Source organism: Centroberyx gerrardi, chromosome 4 (assembly GCF_048128805.1).
Source record: "Centroberyx gerrardi isolate f3 chromosome 4, fCenGer3.hap1.cur.20231027, whole genome shotgun sequence".
NCBI classification, from domain to species: domain Eukaryota; kingdom Metazoa; phylum Chordata; class Actinopteri; order Beryciformes; family Berycidae; genus Centroberyx; species Centroberyx gerrardi.
Genome location: NC_136000.1, coordinates 22,916,565 through 22,933,709, shown reverse-complemented (window position 1 = coordinate 22,933,709; position 17,145 = coordinate 22,916,565). Strand labels below are relative to the sequence as shown.

Genomic DNA, 17,145 nt, shown 5'->3' with positions numbered 1-17,145 from the left:
ACCTTCTCACATTATGTAATCTGAAAGTCTAAACTGACTGCAGATCGGAGGCAGTCCTGCTCCAAGACGCTTGATTAATACTGGTCCTGCTCAGTTCTGCTGCCAGTGCACCCTCCAATTCTGTCCAAAAGAGAGAAGGCTTAACTGAATTTGAGCGCTATTACATTCCTGAATTTACTGGCCTATATCAAACTCATTCCAACCATGACAGGGGATTTCAAATGGATTGGTTACAAAGTACAAATAGCACAGCCAGTGAAAGAATTAGCCTCGAGTAACTCAAAATCTCTCTCTCAGACTACTCAGGGGAATATTTAGCGACAACAAAGGGTCTCTCTTATCAAATTTCTATTAGTAATGCCTGCGGGGTAATCTGAGCCTTCGCCCGGACCGTTTGTTTATGGGTGTCCAACATGGTCGATTAGAACGGCCTGCCAGTACTTGCCAGAGCTATTTGATTTAGGAAACCTCTCAAATCCCAGCTCCGACGTCACTTCGTCTACCTTCATGCCTTTCATAACAAAACTTGACCAGGCACCGCAGCTATGCAGCCGTGAAAACAACCATAAGAGAGATCGAGGAAAATGCGGGATTACAGTAAAATGCAGCTATCCCTGCGTTCTGTTATCAATAGCATCGCCCATTCAAATCCACTGATTTGGCTACAAGCTTCCAGGGATTTTGACATTTGGCTATCTCCGTCATTCATTTGCATATTTCACACCAGAGCGCAGTGAGATGGTGGCATGTATCCAGTTACTCATATACTCAGATCTATCCTTCCCAGGAAACTAGGAAGTGCAATCTGAGAGCGGTGCGCAAACATCGCCAACAGAGAGTAGTTTCCTCGGCTTACTCATGACCGTTGCGGAATGGAGGCTGGAGGAGGAGGGGAGGTGAAAGAGGGAAGAAGGACAGAAAGAAGGAGAGGATGCCTTCAGACGGGGCAGCATGCTACAGCACCTTTTCATCTGTGACCCATCTGTTTTATGTAACCGTGCAGAAAGCAAATAGCAAAAGAAAAGAAAATAATATATGGAGCTCTGGACAGGAATTATATTACAACACCAGCAACTGATTCACCTCCAACAATACCTGACATGCCAATCTCAGTGGATCCCCGTTTTTTCATAACAAAGAAAACATGTTCAAATCGATTCCTTCATCTCTCTTCGCTTTAAGACACATGATGGACAGGAATATAAACAGCTGGGCCAAGACTTAAAATAACTAACTTTAGTGGCTCATAACTGGATAGCATGTACAATGCATGTAGGTCAGTTCCATGGTATGTTTCTTATTCTGGCAGGCCATGGGAAACTACAGTACAGCTCTGCTCACCGTGTCAGCTCTCCCCCCCCCATATTAATTACAAAGCCAATGTTTAAACTTCGAAGAGCCTCGGCAAACAGACAGAATTCCAGACCGTTTGGATGGCTGCTGAATATAACCGCCAGGCTGAAAATTACCTACGAAAGGCTGAGGTGAACTTCATATTCCCACTGCTGTGTGACATTTTATGATTCCTTTGTGGGGGGTCGAACTGAGAGGTTCTGGTAAGCCTTCACTGATTGTGATATTCCTACGCTGTCTAGGTTTTTATTCGCAGTCTATTCTTACTGTCATCCATCTCCTGTCTTGATGTCAGACATGGATTTAGCTGTTGTCAACGGTTACAAAAGTGCAAAAACAAAGAAACAAGCTCATTATATTCTGACCTTCACAGTTAATTCAAGCAAGAAATGAAAGACCAAGAATAAAGTTGAGGATAAAAAACTGATTACAGGAACAATGACATTGCAACACTGCCAAAGGAATGATGTCTCTGAAGTAGTCTGCTATGTAAAAAGCCCAGATCAACATTTACTAGATGTATTAAATCCAAATTTATGAACATCAATGCCTCAGACAAACCATTGTGGCTCCGGGTCAAAAGCCCATAGTGCTTGACAAGAACAAAGAATCTAATGGCTGCTTAGCAAAGCTTAGATGGAACAGGCAACAGTTAGACACAGCCAGCACCAGCCATAATCCTGTCACACACACACACTTGCTTTCTCTAATCCCAGTGCGAGGGTGGGGCTGTGAGCAGCTCAGATGGTAAACAAGTGGCAGACGTATGGCGATCGTGAGATGGGGGGAACGGACAGAATGAGCTACCAGGAGTCCGCTCTGCTCCATTACACCGACTACCCACCTACCTACCGCCTCTAACTAGGGCTGCAGTTGCCTTGACCTTTCTCCAAGGCTCAAACAATCCCGAAGATTGACTTGTGACAGCCTGCCAGGCCGCAGGAAAGCAGCTGCAGCAACCTAACAACCCCGAGGGCCTCTTGCACTTGAGTAGGTTGTTTTCTAACCAAACCAACAACTAGGGTGAAGCCCAGGATGCATAGGAGGAGAGTAGGTGTAAACATGCAGGCAAAGCTAAGACTATACTTTGCTTGATATTAGGGTTAGCCAGTGAGAAGCAGGCACTACTAAAACTCGTAATTGTAACAACAAACTGGCAAATTTTTGTTCGCTTTGGTCACTGAAACGTAACTTTTGTTAAAACTGAAGTAAACCAGAGTTTTGAGTTTGAGTTGAGAAAGTTCCAAAAAGCTTATTTTCCATCTGCAAGTCAAACCCTGTCAATAAAACAAGTGAATACACCCAGAATTCAAATTCGGGATTGTGCACATAGGATCCAACAGATAATAGCGTGAGAATATGCAAGAGTGGTTGCTTTCCAGCCTCACATTGCTCAATCATTTCATCTCCCTCCTGCCAGCTCCACTAAACAGTCCAGCACACCCAGGACCGTAGGAAGACAGGCCTTCCTGTGTGAACTGTGCAGAGCCGCAGACTAATCCAGTAGGAAGGTAACCAAACACCCACACAGAGCCATGAAACATGCTGATAGCTTTACCGGAGAAAGCATGAAAACAGATTCCTCCCGAATTACACTTTAATCCCTGTCACATTTTACAAGCTGCAGGCGCTAGACAAATTAATTGTTGGGCAGGTGCAGCACAGACTACGTTTAAACTGTAGGTGAAAAGTATTTGGGTACAAGTCATGTTTCAATAAATAAATACAAATAGGGGGGAAGAACGTGACCAGAAAGGAGGGAAAAGCAGACACCCCATGAAAGGAGACGTCCCACTAATGCCAATGTTAAAATCCAGTGCAGAAAGGTGCACAGCAACTCTGGCACAATTGGCTGCACAACGCAGACAACAACCCACACACAGTTACCGAGTGCTAATGTTAGCTTGTTCACTGTCATTTTCTCTTTCTGATGTCACAACTAAGCAACATAATTCCTGGCCTGTTGTGATCCTGGTTCTGTTTGTGATCCTGAATAAAGTCACATTTTACAGTCATGGAGTTGTCTGACAACAGAAGTAGAAAGATGTATCAAAGACAACACTTGTATAATGTTATACGTTTCATTTAATTTCTCCAAATAAGCTATGACAGCCTGAGTTGGAGAGGTGACGGAAAGTGCACTCAGGGTTGGACATCAAATTCAAGGACTATTCAATGACTTTTAAGGTCTTATTTGGTAACATTTATGGACTCAAAATTGGCATCTTTTGGGATAAGACATGATATTGTTCAAGAAGTCAAGAAATTATGTTGAAATAAATCATTTTAATGTGCTTTTAACTGCTACAGTATATCAGCGCAGATACCCACCTTTGGGTTTTCTGTATTTTTTTTGGGGGGGGTCCAGAGGGCTGAGGCATATTGATGAATTTAGTGCTATACTTTAATTAAGACCACCCATTCCTTTTTAAAAAACATTTAAATCCTTAGTATACATTTTTAAAATCCACAAACTTTCAAAGCTGGGAACCATGTGGACTTCTTAACAGCAATGGAGGGAACCCCTTTCCCACTGGATTGAAACTGTATTTCTATCAAACTGTACCCTATTTCTATCTATACGCCTCACTAAACAGGCATATTATAAAACAACATTCAGGAACAGTTTTATTTTCCTAATCACCTAAGCAATAACACTTTAATGATGCTAATAACCTAGTAATTAGGCTTAAGTCAGGCATAAGCACGACGAATTAGGGTTACCCAAAGTTTCAGCAATGTTTTTTTTAAATATACCCGAATAACCATCCACAGGGGAAATTCTCCCGGGCCCTCCAGTTGGGAGACAACCTTACAAACCACTATGCCATCAGCCTCTCATCCCCACATTTCAATGATAAGACTAGACCTCTACTGCTCATAGCATCAGCTGCTAAGGAAGCGTGGGTCATTTGGAAGTGCCCCCCTGAGCGTGAGCTTTGATGTGCGTCAGGGTCGCTGTGGCCTGGCGCTGGCCATCCCCGAGACAGACCGGCGACCCCACCCTGACGGGAGAAACGATGGGAGAGACAAGCCTACTGTAAGCCTTTTCACTTTCTTCTGGGAATGAACTTTTAGTGGGCTTGTCTCTCCGTCAAGACTGCCAGAGAAGAATTCGCCTCATGTCCAGATAAGAAGATAACAAGGCCCCGGGGCTCCTTCAAACACAACCAGAGAGTGAATGTGAAATATGATGTGGTCTCTGGGGGGGTGAAGGGTTTACTACAGTGAAAGAGCCTGACTTTGGAGGAAGGTTGGGAGCTATAGGCACAGCAGCTGTTAAGACGCTTCCTGAAGCCTGATAGCTAAAAAGGACAAGCTGTTAGCGAGAAAAAACACGGCAAATGCAGGTCTGGGAACATAAAGCTGTGGCAGAATAAGACCTGAAAGGTAACAGCATGGCCTCAATCTATCAGGCTACATCAGCCCAGCGCTGGGTAGCAACACCCTTGGGTGTTATTGCTCTCTAGTCTCTTAGAGGACAGAGACATGGTTTATTAATCATGTGGATCCCAGACTACATGGTCTGGCATAGTTTAGATTTCAACAGGTGAGGATGCGTTTCAGAGGAGAAAGGACACTTAACTTGAGCTCACCGGTGCAGTAGTGGATTCCAGGTTGGCAGTGACTAATGACAGCCATTCCAGAGGTCATTTTAGATGTCCCTCTGCCTGCCAAGTACCAGCATAGGTAGCCCTCTGCATCATGAAACTGACTAGGCAACACATTCCAGTAGAGCCAGTTCCATTCCACAAAGTTATTGGCCTGGAGTCATAAGGATCCAGTGTGCTAAGTGCACATGGGAGTGGAGTTGGCAGTGAAATAGATAGAGATATTAAAGATATCATGCATGCAGTTCATGAATCACTTGATTAACTACCTAGCATGCCAACTAATATGCTGTGTGAGAGACCTGGAAACAACAACTATGTAGACCTGTGTTTTGAAGCTTGTATTAATACTAGATAATTTCATCCTGCACAGAGGTGAAAAATTAGATTGCGCAGCTCGACAGTAGTGATCAAGGGTCAGTAGAGTGGCTAAATGTAAACAGCCTCATTTGACTGGCCTGTGGAATGCAGCTGTCACACTGACCCACTTCTGACCTGCAAGGTATAAGGAACAGCCAAGCAGTTCCTGCTAAATCTTTAATCTGTGGCTGGAGGAAATCGGCACAGTGAATGGACTATGACCACTTACTGTGCTTTAGACACAACTTCAAGCCAATGCATTTGTTAATAGCTCTCCACACCCACTTGACATAATGTTGTGTTTCTAAATTCAAGACTTTATTGCATGTATTTGGCAGCGAGGAGGGAGAATGTGGCGGATATCACCTTATCTGCTCCCATAGCTTTAACTAGAGCCATGCCCTCGCAGGACCTCAGAGATTTGTGAAAGCGGTTGGGATTGACCTTCTGAAGGCCAGGTCCTGGGTTTATACTTTACAGTCTTGGGCTGCATTTTATTCTGAAAATAAACACATAATAACCTTAATGTTGTTGCATCTGCGAGGCCGTTTAGCTGGAGATGTATTGCCATTTCTCTTTATAAGTTATTATCATTCTATTAAAAACATAGCTGGGTTTTACAGTGTGTGAGGGCCTACTTTTCCAGGAGTCCCAGGAGAGGGCTGACTCAGCACTATGGAATAGGCTAACCATCATGACCTCATTCAGACAAGGAAACGTTTGAAAAGCCAACATGACGGTTGGCTCAATATATTGAATTCCTTACAGTAATTGATTGCTGCAGAACATAAACCTCAAACGGTTAACAGCATACCGTGAGCATCCAATTACAGACACGTCTCCTTTTAAGGGCACACAGACAGCGGACTGGACCTGGTCTCCCAATGTGCGGCCCATTATGTCTGCCGTAGCTGGTTTGACAGCACAGGGGCCAGCGCACTTCTGATGAGTCAACCGCAGCAACAGACCTCTGGGCAAAACCTGACAGTTGGGATACATCCAGCTGTTCATGACACAGCAGGAGCTGACTTCAGAGGACTTCCTTCCCCCTTTCCTTTCATCTGGCGGTGTTTCCAAATCCAGGGCACTTTGTAGGGCCATGGGGGGTCAGAGCTAGACAGGAACTCACTCTCTCCCTCTCTTCCTCTGAGAGACGGCTCAGTGAGGGGTCAGAGTGACTCAGTCCGCCTCACCTATTCCCTGAACTCATCCACACACTACCCTGCATGGAACAAAATGCGGAGGATGACACTGGTGCATCCAGCATCAAAACTGCATTAATTCCAAGCAGGACAGTTTTAATACATTCACAATGGTGCATGAGTTCATTTAAAGTCACAAGGAAACTGCATTTCGATGGTGTCTTGCATAATTAAACGTATTTCCAGTTGAAACAGCATGTTGGGTGGGACATAACATAGGGAGTGACTGTTCAAAAGTGGGCAGGTTGGACCACAACAAACCTGGATGAAACTTCAGTGCTTTGCACATGATCTTGAACCATCACAATTTCCAGATTCTTCAAAATTAATAAATTCCGGCCGACAGGATCGCAACCATGGTGTCTTAGGAAAAGTAAAGTGTTTTCAGGGGTGAACACCCAAAAATCATGTTGCCACCCATTTCACTTTGAAAGTTGTGTTCCAGTTTCCAGGTTTTTTATGATGGGAGAGGCAGAGGGGGATTGTTCAAAAATCTGTGAGAGTATTCTGGTACGGTCCTTCTGGTACAGCATGAAGTAACCAAGTAAAAGCAATGTGATTTTGATATAAAAATACTACAAAATAATTTTGGGGTATTTTGGGGTGGCATTTATTGTTTGATAAGTGTATGATATGGAGAATTAGCTAACAAGGTGAAAAAGTCATTTTTCATTTCATTGTGACTTTAAAAAGCATTCATCATGAGTCTGACCAACCCATCTCCACAGATGTACAAGACATAGGATTGAAGTGTCATTGTTCTTGCACCTATACTGTGCTCTCCAATCCATGCAGGGGGGGTTGTAGACCAGAGGTTACATATGCAAGTCTGACCTAGCTTCTTCCACCCAAGTGGAGCCTTCTCCAGTTATCTGTGTGTTTGTGCTGAGTCAGCCAGCCAGCAAACATCCTCCTCCTCCTCTGCTCCACATCCTGATCTCTTGGGAGGGGAACTGAGTTATGATAACACAGGGAGCTGCAGCGGGGCAGCACATCCCGACGAACGTCTGCCTGCCCAGCTATAGCCAGTGACCCCAGAGAAGTTGCCAAAACAAAGTCTAGCATCGTTGGAGCCAATACGGCCGAAAAAGAAACCAGATAAAATGCAACAAACAAGACAAGACTAGAGTTCAATATCACCAATCAATATAACAAATGCTCCATCATTCCGCAAAGACAGGGTAAGAGTCTTTGTCCAGGGGAAGCGCCTGTCAGGTCAGGACCCGACTGCTCCATCTAGCCGCAGGCTGACTCTTGTTACTGTGTGTTGATGTATGGCTAAATCTGGGTCAGCTGGAGTCATATGGTATTGTTGTTGACCGTCGGTGTGCACTCAGTCAACACTGACACCAAAAACATCCATAAAAGCAAATATAACTGAGGCACACAGGACAGTTCTGACAAAAGGGACATTAGTAACAGAAGATGACAGCCGCATATCTTGCACAGTATGAAAAATTCCCGGTCTAACAGGTGTCGGTCTAACTTTGTTGTAGTATATCAGTGTGGCTCAGTAGATCAGTGCAACCCTCAAACTCTTAACAGCAGCAACATCAATGGGAGTCTACTTGTTTGCCTTGAAGATTTGCATAATTCAGTTTGGGACTCTGAGCTCTGACCGTGAAAATAAGCTGCAAAATTACCAAAACATATCACTTCTCTTCTCCATGACACTACAGACAGAAACAGACACTCAAAATACAGAGGTGAGGTAGTTTGCACAAAGTAAATTATGAAGGCATTGGACAATTTCAGCTGGATACCTTCTTTCACTTCCAATAGACACTGGAGCAGAACTGGCTATAAAAGGAGATAAATATATGTAAACATCTAAATATAAAAAACAGAAGGAAATCTAAATTAGGCTTACACAACATGTGTACCCTCAGCAACATCACAGTTCTTACTCCAAACACCACAATAACAATAGCTATTCTTCCTTAAGAGCCTGACCAAGCACTATGTAATTAGCCTATCTTTGCCGGTTAATTCCTTATTGTGTTATTAATGCCATATTGTCACAAGTCCAGCAAGTTCACAAGCTCGAATGTCAACCTGTCCTGAGTGAAAGAGGCACATATCTAAGTGTTTCATGTAAACTATATCACATCATATAACATGTACCAAATCAGTTATTTGCCAAATGTCTCCTGGAATTCAGCTTTGTATACTATATTACTTCGTTCAAGAAATTGCAAAATCCATCGGACTGCATTCCGCAGGATACTAACGTTATCCATACTAGACTCGACTGGACTAGGCTGCTATATTGCACCAAAAAAGCAAGGTTGACAGATGGCCACTGATGCACCATTAGAGAATTGCACATGCTATCTGTAGATATTACAGTCGGTATTAATGTAAGATAATGTTGTTGAGTCGTTAGCTGCCCAATGAAAATCACCAAAGCGTGACATTCCCAAACGTGCAGAGGTGCAGTCCGTGGATCCCAGAGAGAGAGAAAAAATGCACCATGTTTAGCAAGCGGTCGGGACGAATATCTCGTCTTACCTTTGAAGCGTGTGTTTATAATCCATCCGTGTAGCGCGAGGATGAATCCATTTGTAAATGCAGGTTTCCCCCCTAAAAATTCACAGCATTCACTGGCCTATTATTTAGCGGGTAATGCTTGTTAAGGCCAGACCAGGCAGCCACACAGCAGAGAAGGCGCAACTTGAAACTGACAGAGAGGGATCGGTCGAAGCCATGTCGACGGTACGGAGGGGACCGCAACCACGTCTATAAATAACAACACGTTACCCAAACGTTACAGTGTCTCTCATTTCATCGAGACTCATCGTTATATAAACAGTATAGCATCGTATGTTGTCCAGTTGGGACGAAACGATGTCACATTCGCAGTATAATTGGATTATTTTACAGCTCTAAAGAGAGAAACCCCCGCCGCTCCTTGGAGTGAGCGAGCGTGTTTCAACTCAGTTTAATCCGATTGGTCTCTTCCAACGTGACGCTGCAGTAGGCGAAGCGGCAGGGGGGGTAATGCTGCCTTCAGATGCTATCGGAAATATCACGACTTCATACATTTAGAGCGCTGTACATATGACTGAGACTGTAGGCGTTTTCTATCATACACGAGTTGCCGAGATGTGACGTTTAGGAAGCGGGTGGATGAAATGTCAACAACTGATGGTAAAAGTGATGTATTTAATTTAATATTATATTATATGTAATTATTTGGCATTGTTTTTCTAGTACATGCACACACGCACATTTATGTCTAGTTGAACAAATATACAACTTTTGGCTAATTGAAACATCAACTACATGCCAGATGTGTGTTTTTTCTTCTTCATTCTGCCACAGCAGCAAAATAGCACTGTGCCACAATTGATGTGTAGAATACAAAACAGCCAACTAAAAACTACTTTTGTTACAGGTTCAATTTAGTAATAGTAATATTTTTTTGCCATTTTAACACGAGTAGGCCCATATTTGAAATTTGGAATGCACTTGTCACATGGTTGACCTCAAGTACTTCACTTGAGTTATCAGAGTAATGGACGAAAAGCAGTCAAACACATGACACAGCGTTTATATGGCTTAGGAGCTAAGAAGTACGAGGAGCACTTGAAGGAGGCATAATTCTTCCACATGGCTGTGTGACATAAGAAGATGAATAGACTCTAAGATATAATTTCTCAGTCTCAGCGAGTCTGTTGTGTCTGCACATGTGTCTGTCTACCTGTCTGTTACATGGAGAAAACCTGGAAAAATATCATTCCTGTTGAATTCCCATAATTTCTTTGTCTTCTAACAAAGTCTAGACATGCACTGTGCGGCGGTTTTACAGGGGCTGAAGTCTGACTTTGTGGAGAATGTCTTAAGATTACAACTTGGGAAAATTATAGGCTTCACACAATCATTTTCGTATATGGCAAGACATCACATGGAAACAGTAGCACAGAGAGTCTGTGGCTGCTGCCAACAGACAGAAATCCACATTGTCACTGATAGACTCCTTTGTCCTTTTTGAATCAGATCACAATCCAAGACTCCTCCTCATGCTGCTTAGAACAAGCATATCAAGAGTAAACCTACGCGCCAACAGCACAGCAGACCAGACTGTAAATCTAAATAACCCAATAAAAATAGCACTAATAATTATCCCAAGTGTCTTGGCTGTTTAGAGGGAAAGGTCAACGACATGCAGGCCCTTCTTCAAGCCCATTCAACTATCAAAGTCACAGCAGCAGCAAATGTGCTTTTTCAACAACTGAACCGCAGGCTAGCGAAACACCGCATCGTCCAATTGTGACCACTTGAGATAAAGCTCGGACACTCTGGTCAGAAATAGGGTTTTATCTGCTCTCTGGTGAGTGTCCAGGCCACATGCTGAAGAATGTGTTGTTAGGTGTGCTGGAAGGAGGAACCACTCTCCGCCACTATCAGCTCTCTGCACATTACAGGGTCTGTCTCTCCCTCTCCAGCATCCAGCAAGGCGGACACCTTCCTGTCACCTCCTGTCACCGGACAGATAGGCTGGTGCGGCTGCTTTGGAGAGCGCACAGAGACACAAGCTATTTGTAATCCCTCGCAAAGATACTCCGTGAACTTCAGCTTGAATTCAGCCTTGTGGAAGGATCGGTTTCATCCACTATACTTTTGCAACAGCAGTGAAATAGTTAAGTCTGCTGCTAGTGTTACATGATAGCAGACCGTATATCACTCGCCAACTGATGTAAGAAGTGCTGTGCCATAGAGTGCAAAATATCTGTTCCAGACTTCAAAGCCTGCATGTTTATAAAAGATTGAAGAGGAAGAGATACGTGGGGTATCTGTGGAATTTAATGCCAGCCACTACCCAGGTTATCATGAATGGGTCATGCACCATTGGTTCAACAGTCAAATGTCATTTGCCTTGAATAAGTACAGTGCTGCATGGCGCACAGACAAAGACTGTGTTTGGTAGGAAACTAAATAATCATTAGTGTACCTCCAAACAACTATTTCCTCTATTAAATGCTTATTATGAGGATTATCTGATTAAGGACCGGGGTGGAATATGGGCTCCAGGCCATATACCTTCTCCCACATGCTCAGTAAAAACAGAAGCCTTGGTAATGCTTTCTTTTAGGGCGGTGAAAAAACATTAACCTTCTGACTTCCTCCTGCACAGCACAGTGAATTGGGGTCCTGTGCTGCTGCAGGACTGTGTAAGTGCATAATGGCACTATAATGTCTTGTAACTTTACCAGGAAAACAAAAAAATCCTTATTCATTACATGTGTTACCTTTAACAGGGTAAGACAATTGGTCAGTTCAGGGGGGAAAGTGTCTATAAAGAACGGTGTTAAAAAATGAAGATATTTCTGCAATTAAGGGTAAGTGTATAATGAAAAACAACTCTTTTCCATGTAATTGAACATGAAAACGTTAACATTGCACCATGATCTTTCATATCTCACGCTATTGCAATAGGTTAAAACCGAAGCTAGGTCAAAACAACAACAGTTTAACTCGTATTCAGGAAAGCGCACTGTTTCCATCATCACAAGGACATTCCACATTTGAGGCCTCCAATCAGAACAGGCTGACCTAGTTGGATTTGGAAGGTTTCACTAATTAAACAAACCACAGGGGGACACGGGATGTCAACCGAGAGTGAGAGAGAAAAAGGGAGAAAGAGACTTGGCGGAGCAGTAAAAAACAGGGCTGATAGGAGATTAGGAGTCAGGAGAAGAAGAGTGCTCACAGCACATCAGAGAGAGTTTCGCCGCGTTATGAAACTGCCCCTAATTGCACTGAACACCGCGGTTTCCACCACTCCTCTGTTCACCGGTGAGGTTTGTCAACACCCATTCACTCTGGATCAGTGGAAGCTGACTGATGTGTGCAGACAAAGGATTGTCTACCTAAGGTGAGGCGGGCTGCACACATTCCCAACATAACAAAAGAATTATGCGAGGCGTGATGTCATCCCCTGAAATCTTCAAAGACACATCTGCCGTATCGCATTATCAAACACCGATGACAATGGCGTGCATCGAGCATTCATTCATTCATTCTCCTGTGTTGGTGATGATGATGAAAGAGGATAAAAAAAAAGGCATAGTACTTACTGTGGAGGGAAGACAGGCAGCAAGGTGTTCCTCTAGCTGGGATTTGTTCTCTTCTTTCTGTCTGTCCTCTCCCTCCCTTTTCCCTCTCTCTGTCTTTCTCTCCTCCCTCCTACTTCTTCCCCCCTTCTCACCACAGCAAGATGCTGCCTGGACCAGTGCTCGTTGTCATGGCAACCGGGACTCAGGGGTGGGTGGGGGGGGTTGGGGGTTCTCACGTGACCGGCTCTCCCTCGGTGCTGATTGGTCGGACACGGGGAAGCGGGGAGGAGGGACGGAGGGGGGGGGGGTGGCGGGAGCCTCCCAGAGATGATGTCACACGCCCACTGGTTCACAAAGGGAGGGATCCTCCTCACTCAGGCTGCCTGCAAGCACACACAGACACAATGGGCGTCTTTTTTAAGGTGGGGTTGAGTTGGGTCACTGAGGCCAAAGAGAAGCTACTAGACAGTCAAGGAGACACTGATTCTACTTGACTGATTGACTAACTGACTGACTGACTGACTAACTGACTGACTGGCTTGCTGATCAGATATCTACAGCATCGCTCTGCCTCAGCTGTCTCCCACTGTATTTTCCTCTCCTCTGCGATGCTGCCGCTGTGCGCCACCCACTAAAATGTGCTCCGACTCTCTAAGCTGCCAGAGGCCCGGGGATACAGGAATAACACAACAGTTATAAGACATACCAGAGCTCCCATATGTGGCAGCTTGACCTGCCGGCCTACCACAGCACAGCCTCTCCTACTGGGGCAGTGTGGGCTATTTATAGCGCTGCAGAAAGTGGACAGATGCATGGCTGCTGCTATTCACTCTTTAGCTGTGTGTGATATCCTACACTGTCACTATCTGTCACTGTGACCGCAAAAAGGAAAAGCGAATGAGATTATAACAGTTTTGTAGAGCGTACATGCAGGCACATATGTAGGCACGTAGGCACATGACACGCACATACACACACACACACACACACACACACACACACAGAGAGAGAGTTATGAAATCAATATCTCAGTAGCACAAACCAAACGTTTTGTTTGCTATAGATAGACAAAAACAACATTGACTGTTTTTGCCCTTGCTGATAACAAGTAAGTGACCCAAATGGATTTCCTGGATAAGGAGATTACACTAATAATGCACAGTTTAGTTCAACAGCTTTTGCAAAACTCACAGTGAAAAGATCAAGAAACCAACAGAGCGTCATAGGCATGTGCTGAACAGCATAAGTGCCATAATTGCATAATGATAAGAGCCCTGCTGCTATACATTCTACAGGCATTTTACAGACTTGAAAGCGGAGGGAAAATCTTGGACCAAGAGCAGCGGCAATAAAAGCAGCATTTAGCTGGTGACTGAGAGAGAAAAAAACGCTTTCTGTGTTCACGGAGGCAATGTAAGAATTCGGAAAGAGAGCTGGAGTATTTTACGCCCCATTTGAGGGAAAGTAGGTCTCTGTCAATTTCACTCTCGCTCCCAATGATGACGAGGGATCGCGGCCCAGGCTGCTCTCTCAGTTGTCCATGTTACAGACACTGGTCTATAACGGTCTGGGATTGGTCCAGTCTGTCAGCAGTATTAGATGTTTTTTTCTGAGGTGATGTGATGCGACGTCTTCGCCAGATACTGAGAAACTCACAAAACGTCTTGTCAGCATGTCAGAGTAAAGGGGAATACCACTAATCTGATCTCACAGTGTAAAATTCACCTAGTAGTTCCTAACAGACATAAACACATGTTGACATTTGGACACTTTGCACTGTTGAACAGGGAATGACAACAATCCAGAGACCTGCCATCTTTGGGCACTTCATTAATCACACACACCAGCAAAGAAAAACACACACCCTCCACCAGCCTACAGACGTCCAGCTAAATTTCCTAGGTATTTTATAAAAATTAAGGACAGGGTATCAACATCACTCACATGATCAATTTTTATATTTTAAAAACCAAGGTTAGCACTGGAAGGATCCAAAGCTTATTTCCACTGTGGCCCAGAAACAAATAACAATCTTGTTTCCTCTGATGTGTTTTTTCCAGAATGTCATGGCTCTTGGTGGATCCTTGGCTGTCTGAATCAATCAGTAACGTAGCTCAAACGTTGTGCTCCAAAGGCGACCGGGCCCATGCATTATGCAGCCATTTTTCCTCTAATGCTATAACTGGGCAGTGGGAATGTGGGGTTTATTAATAAAACATGCACCCATGTCACAAAAGCCATCTGTTCCTCCAGCCCCGGCAGAAGCTGGCCACACAAAGGTGTTATTCATTCTTAAGGCAAACATTTGCCATAATATAAGTCATTGTTAAAAAAGGTTTACTGAAGCCACCAGTTGCTTTCCCAATGCCTTTACAATGAATTCCTTCCCACTTATGACAATAGCATTTTTTTTTACAGACAGGCTTCATCCTTGCTGTGAGAAGATACAGTATATATTTGATATCCTTCTTGTTTCCATGCTCATGTTGACATTACCAAAGAGAACATAACAGAGAATGCTGAATTAAAAATACAACCATTGCAGATGACAAGCTTGATTCCTTTCTCTTCATATAGGGCCGAAACTCATTTACTGGAATTTCAAACAGAGTCAACAATCCACTCGAATCATCATACTGAGTGAAAAGGTTCACGTCAAGCAAGTGAAACCATCACAGCCCTTCACAGTATTCGCCTACATACCATGTTACTATAAACAGAATCGAGAGAAGGCCAAAGGGGCTTTGAATCATTGAAAGCAATGTGTTTTATTTCTGTTATCCAGTTTTATGCATGTTCATGCAGTATACCAGAGTGTATGCCAGTGTTGTCCTCTTGGCCATACTGCTTCTCATAGAGTAGAGGGACTTGAAAAGACATAAACATGTTCTAATTAGACTCAAAGGAAAAGGATAGACAGTGTGTGTGGGTGTGTGTGTGTGTGTGTGTGTGTGTTTGTGTACGCGTGTGTGCCTGCATAAGTGTCTGCATATGCATGAGGATTTGTGCATCTCAGTTATTGCTGAATGTAGGTTAAAGCCAGGTAATGCAGGTTAAACCCAGCTCTCTGTCAGGACTGAGGTGTCATGGGAGTACATGGACCTGAGCTAATGGGTCCCAGATATAGGGAACGTCCCGGAGCGCATCACGGTGACGCACGGCGAACGAAAACAACCCGTCACTGGCTCGCTCCCACGTCCGTCAGGTCTTATTTGCATATCTCTGCCCCGCCCCTCCTCCTCTGAGCATTAAGAGGCGGGGGGAGATGATGGGAGCAGTCATACTAATAGGTGATCTCATCATGTTCACGGCCTGCCATCAGGACCCTGTTACGGGCCAGTGAGCGCACAGCACTCAACAGCACTGGCTGCTGGGACTGCAGAGGAGAAGAGAGAGAGAGAGAGAGAGAGAGAGAGAGAGAGAGAGCAAGAGTACTACTGCAGAGCAAGGGCATCACTACGGCACGTGACACTTTTTAGTGGAATGGATACTTCATGCATCGACAGCACAAATACAGAAACGTGACTACTATAAATATGTGTTACGGTAAATGGGGAGAAAATGGTAAATGTATACATCTACCTGTCAATATGCACATGTGGAGACTTCCCAAGGGAAATCTGGTAAATGTGTACTCACATAGTAGCACAAAGAATTGTATTTAATCTGTTTACAATGCAGTTTACAATGCAGTTGTTCACTGAATAGGAGACTAAATTAGTTGTTAAGATGGACATTTTTTGCCATGTGTAACCACACTGATATATAAATTCATAGACATCCATATACTTCATTGTAATGCTTAAAGAGTGTTTGTTTGCTTTGCAATAGACAATAGCAACATTAGACAATAGCAACAAATTTTAATTTCAGTGGCAAATAGCCTGAATAACAGAGAGTTTAATGGTCATCCTGGACTAGTCTCTTACTGCTTAGCCATTAGTGTAACAGACACAGGAGAGACGCCAGAGGATTAATGCATGATGCAAGGTGACCGTCATACACTGTAACAAGGAATAGGCTGCACACAGGCAGACACACACACACACACACACACACACACACACACACACACACAGTAGCACAATGTGGGATAACAGGTTTGGTTGAGATTTGCTGGTTTCTCAGGTGTAGACATTTCATCACTGTACAAGACTATATGGGTGGACAGTCTCACTTAGCCAAACAAACACTCACTTGGACAGGTACTGGTGTTTGACTGCAAATAATATCTGAATTCACAGTAAGCCAACCATTAACAAACACAGACAGACTCTGTTAGATCGCTAAGGCAAACAGAACATGTAGAGCTTTTATATAGAAGGTAATTGTTCTTTATATAGAAGATAATTGTTCAAGACCATACATGTATTACACAAAATGAACACTTCCAGTCCAACAACTGATATAGAAGAAGGTCTTCCCAGAATCACATCAGTATTTTAAGTAACACAAAGCCAGCCAGTGCTGTAACTTGAACATTTAATTTCCTCCAGAACGATGAGGACTAACCCTGTGAAAACACTCCGTAAATCAACTCCAGTCTGATCCAGGCTGCCC

At 43.8% G+C, this 17,145-nt stretch overlaps 1 protein-coding gene across 1 annotated transcript in view; it reads right to left on the bottom strand.

Annotated features, from left to right (window-relative positions):
- Positions 1 to 9,322, bottom strand: part of mical3a (microtubule associated monooxygenase, calponin and LIM domain containing 3a) — a 61,813-nt gene extending 52,491 nt beyond the window's left edge. Inside the window, exon 1 of the mRNA XM_078282841.1 lies at positions 9,038 to 9,322. The gene's annotated coding sequence lies outside the window, so the exon portion shown is untranslated. The remainder of the gene's footprint in view (positions 1 to 9,037) is intronic.
- Positions 9,323 to 17,145: the final 7,823 nt, after the last annotated feature.